Source organism: Eumetopias jubatus, unplaced genomic scaffold (assembly GCF_037043125.1).
Source record: "Eumetopias jubatus isolate StellerSeaLion01/CBP00866 unplaced genomic scaffold, mEumJub1_p1.0 scaffold_7, whole genome shotgun sequence".
In the NCBI taxonomy this organism is placed as follows: domain Eukaryota; kingdom Metazoa; phylum Chordata; class Mammalia; order Carnivora; family Otariidae; genus Eumetopias; species Eumetopias jubatus.
The window spans coordinates 27,925,892-27,931,115 of NW_028274813.1; the positions used below are offsets into that span (position 1 = coordinate 27,925,892).

Here is a 5,224-nt window from a genome sequence, read left to right on the forward strand (position 1 = left end):
CATAATTATTCACAAGGGAAAAAGACCTGGCAGCAGGAGATGCTCACTATGCCCAGGTGAGCAGCAAACTCGAGTTTTTAATCAGTTACCAGTTTACAACTACCGCCTACATTTTTCCTGATACCACTAATAAACCTCCTTCCTCTAGCTGATTTCAGCATTTCATCAGCCTGAGCGCAAAATCAGGAAGCCAGCAATACAAGAATGTCTTCTGACAGCACAATGCCGGGGAGCAGATGTGCTGGGCTGCGTGCGGGGTAGAGGGCATACCTAGGGAAGGGCAGGGGGAAGGGGGTATGTGAATAAAATCAGGAGTGAAATAACACGAAAGGAGTGTCAAGTGCAACTAGTCTGAAACACAACGTGCAACCAAATCCTTGGCAACAGTATGAAATTACTCTCAGGGAGAACATTCAATTAAACCAGTATTTTCAGACTCCAGTTGGAAAAGGATTGCCAAGCAGCAGAGTACTGAACATCATCCCGCGCAGCAGCTAGATGACAGATACGTAGTAAAAGTGGATAGGTGAACATGTATATAAAGATGCAAGCATTTTTGTGTGTTGGAAATTATAATATTCTGAGTAAATTAGTAAGAATTTTATATTTTAGGGGTGCCCGGCTGGCTTAGTCGGAAGAGTGTGCAACTCTTGATCTTGGGGTCGTGAGAGATTGCTTAAATAAGTAAATAAATAAACCAAAAAATAAATAATTTAAATCTCAGCCAGAAGAAACTAAGTAGCTCCTTAAGTGTCAACAGATGATGTAGCCCTACCATATTACTCTCCAGGCTCTGTGGTGCACAAGTGCTAGACTTGCTGAGGTTGCTATCTGAGACGCCCGCGTACAGTCTCCACATATCACATATGTATGTAAATACAGTGCATCATCTCTTACTGTAAACAGCATAACATCCAGCTCATTGCATGTTGGCATCACTGGAACACCTGAAAGCCTGCCACCTTTTTTCCTGGAGTCTTCCTGGGCTGACTTTAATTCTGTACCTTTAGGTAAGGTCTGCCTAGACTTGTCTTAAATCCAGCTGCTTTGGTGGTTCCAGGGCTTGGCCTAGGTGGGTCAGGTACCCACTGGTATGAGATCCACTGAGATGGTTTTTTCCCTTTAATTCATCTTTTTTTTCTATGCTTCTGTCACATATAATCTGCAAATGCATTTCATTCATCTCACTTCGGTCAAGCCCTGAGTTGGTGGCTGACTGAGTGGCTGTATTTTCTTTGCTGGGAGGAATAAAAACCCAAATGATCAGCAGGTCTCATGGCGGGGTGGTCACTGAGGCAGGAAGGCTTACCATGCCGGCAGAAGTCCGGACTACCACTATGGGCAACAAGATGCATCATGTCCTCAACAGCATGTGTCTCTCAGCGCCTCAGGGTATCCAGAAGTTTCCTGTGGACTGGAGGCCTCACGCTGGAGCCACTCCCTCCCCACATTGCCTCAGCACAACTGGGAGAAGCAGGCTGGACAAGGGGGCAAGGCAGAGAGTGTGGTGACAGCCAAGGGGGATGCTGGCTTCCGGCTCTAGCTGCTGTTCCCACAAAGCGTCCTCATCCAGACACAAAGAAAGAGCCACCACGGCTCCAGTGTCTGCACAACATGTATTTTAAGAGATTAATTTATGGGATTTTTTTTTTTTTTTCCTCTCTCTCCCTGTATATTCTCTTCCCATCAAGCAGGGAGCTTTTATGCTTTACTGCTACAGAGAAAGTATATGAAATGGCAGAAAGCAGAGACTTTGGTTTCTCATTTACCAAGCACTTAGAAGAATGCAGGTTTGTGGTAGAAGCAGAATGAAGAGAAAAGAAAAAGGTTCAAGAGTTTTACAGTGGAATGTCTTCAAGAAAGTTGAAAGGAGGGCGCCTGGGTGGCTCAGTTGGTTAAGCGACTGCCTTCGGCTCAGGTCATGATCCTGCGATCCCGGGATCGAGTCCCACATCGGGCTCCCTGCTCAGCAGGGAGTCTGCTTCTCCCTCTGAACCTCTTCCCTCTCGTGTTCTCTATCTCTCATTTTCTCTCTCTCTCTCAAATAAATAAATAAAATCTTTAAAAAAAATTAAAAAAAAAGAAAGAAAGTTGAAAGGAACAGACCCCCTTCAGTCTTGGCTTCCTGGCAAGGCCCCAGAGATGTGACAAAACTTCAGAGAAGAAAAGCACTGGGGCCCTCAGCCTGGCAAGCAAATCCCATGTCCCAAGTGAGTCACGGAAACAATGACCCAGTGTCAGAAGGGCACCGCCAACTTGGAATTGGGGAAGATTGTGAAATCTTCACCAGGTCCCCGAGGGGAAACACCAGGCATGACTGTCTGTCAGAATGGGGCTCTGAGGCAGAAACTCAATTGATGTGGAAAACAAAGAAAATGCTGTGCTGCGAGTCGGACTTTGTAGACCGAGAATCATCTTCTCTGCACATTCATTGGGAGAATTGTGGAGGGATTTTACCGTGTCGCTGGAGCTACATTTTCCAGAACTCCCTCCCCAGTGTTGTACACTCTGGGCTTGGCCACAAGAGAAAGATCCCGTGAGATTTGGAAGGCAGAAGCGAAGTGGCAGCCCTGAGGCTCTGGAGGTCGTTTAGGGGCCTGGGTGCCACTGCCCACCTCCGAGGTCATCTGGCGGGTCAGGGGCAGCCGCTGGGCCCACAGTTCCTCCAGGTCCACTGGCGCTTCCTGGGGTGCCTCCCAAATAAATAACTCACACTCAAATCATCCCCAGTTGGCCTCTGACAAAACACAACCTGAAACAGACCTTACTGGATGGAAGAATGGACCGAACCTGATAAGTTTCTTTTTTCTTTTTTTTTAATAAAGATTTTATTTATTTATTTATTTGACAGAGAGAGAGCTACAGGCAGAGGGGAGAAGCAGGCTCCCTGCTGAGCAGGGAGCCCAATGCCAATGCTTAACCTTAACGACTGAGCCACCCAGGCTGAACCTGGGTGAAAAGTTTTCAAAAACCACATCTCCATGGCTACAGAGGAGATGCTCTAATCACTGCTCCAGCCAGGGTGCCACCAGAGCAGCTGTCGGTCATGCCTGCTGGGAAGTCCAGGGGTTGCCCAGGGTCCCAGGTTTTCAATGCTTTTATGTCCTGCACAGTTATACCAGCGGAATACATGTTGTTTGTACATAGGATGCTGCTGGTGCAGATAGAGAAGCACGTGAGTGTGACGCAGATACACTCACGGGCCCCCATTTCCTTCCTTAAGGCCTAACTTAGCACTGCATCCTGGTCAAAGGAAACACAAGTCTGGGGGTGGGGGGATGGGGTAACCGGGTGACGGGTACTAAGGAGGGCACGTGTTGGGATGAGCGTTGGGTGTTATAAGCAACTAATGAATCGTTGAACACTACATCAAAAACTGATGATGTACTATATGTTGGCTAATTGAACATAATAAAAACATGTAAAAAAAAAAAAAAAGCAAAGAAACACAGGTCTGACTCCAGGCAGCCTTGAAAATCACTATGCCTTTAGCAAAAAATATCTCCCGAAGAGGTCAGTTGAGGAAGGAGTAACACTACATTACAGACACTGCAGGTTCTCCAGCCTCCAGACTTCCACCTGTAAGGCAGTTGCCTAAATCTTCAGTTTTCCAAAGGCTCCAGGCTGCAGGGGGCTCTCGCCCTCCCCCCACCCCCCAGCATGCGCCAGCCCACCGGCCATGTCACACAAACCAAGATTGTCCTCAAAGAGGTCAGGATGAGTGAACGGGTAGGGTTGGGGGTGGGGAAGACAGCCTGACTATACTTCAAAAATTTTTGTCCGGGTCACATGTGAAAATAAACCGTTTAAATTGACCATAATTCCGGATCCACCACACCCTCCCCACCAGAGAGCCAAGCCTCATCTCAGCAAGAATTAGCATAGAGTAACACTACATCTACCACCCAATTTACCTCTCCCTTCTGCTGGAAGCTAGTCTCAAGTTCAAGTTAAGTATTGCAGAAAGGATTGCTAATGACCTCCAAGCCCATTAGCCACATGGTTTATGTTGGCTTCAAAAGCTGATGCAGGTAATGTGACCCACTGTCCCTTGGCACCATGCACACCTCTCTGTCTGCCCTGGCCCCATCAGGCTCACAGTTCTCAGGTAGCATTTACTCTTGTCCAAACAGTAAAATCCAGGCAGGTACAAAGGATTTTAGAAATTGGCCAACCTCTGTGTCCTTTCCTATTTTGTTCTTTTCAACACCGTTGTATGAAGTAGAAGTTTATGTGGTTGAGACAGTGCCAAGACTCCATTTTCTCTGTTAATGGCAAGAGAGTAGGAGAAAACACAAAACAGGCTCCATCTGCACGGAGCTAACATCATCATTCTCACTGGGGCTCATTTGCTTCCTGGGCAGCTTGCCTCTGGAGACGAGAGCAGGGCTGGTGGTGGTGGAGCCAGGAACTCCAAGTTGGGTCAGAAAGGGTAGCCAATGCCCATGAAGGCTGAGCAAATTCCCTGAGGCACCCAAGCAGTAAGCAAAGGAATTCAGAGGCGGCAAACCTTTGCTGCTTCTGTCCCTCCCACCTAGAAAAATGCAGGTGACAAGCCATAGAATGGGAAAAGATCTTTTCAACTAGCAAAGCCCTAATATCCAAAATGTATACATATTCCAGTATATGAATAAGAAGAAATAGGCCTGGGTGGCTCAGTTGGTTAAGGGTCTGATTCTTGATCTCAGCTCAGGTCTTGATCTCAGGGTCGTGATTTCGAGCCCTATATTGGGCTCCACTCTGGGAGTGGAGCCTACTTAAAAAAAAAAAAAAAAGGACAGGTAACCCTGTAGAAAAAAATGGGCAAAAGACTTAAATAGACATTCACAAAGATGCTCAACTTCATTAATTATTAAGATAATGTAAATAATAATGAGGTAACTTTACACATCTCATAAAAGCAGTAAAATTTAAAAATCCAACAGTATCAAACGATAGTAAGCATGTAAAACAATGGGAAAACTACATCACACCCTTCCAGGGAGAGGACAATCTGGTTCAACCACTTGGGAAAACTGGCAGTATCTAGTAGAGATGGTATGAATATCACCCCCCCCGGATGCTATGCACAGATCCTTTTGCCACCTGTCCCAAACCCGAGCCCCCTTCTTCCAGGTCTCCTAGAACCTGGTCTGGATTACCTATGCAAAGAAATGAGGTCTAGTTTGAAGGACTGGCTTCCCTGCCCTCCCTTCCTTGTTTCCCTCCTTCCTTTTAGTTTTTT

At 46.6% G+C, this 5,224-nt stretch overlaps 1 pseudogene; it reads right to left on the reverse strand.

Annotated features, from left to right (window-relative positions):
- Positions 1 to 919: 919 nt before the first annotated feature.
- Positions 920 to 1,358, reverse strand: LOC114226433 (UPF0461 protein C5orf24 homolog; annotated as a pseudogene).
- Positions 1,359 to 5,224: the final 3,866 nt, after the last annotated feature.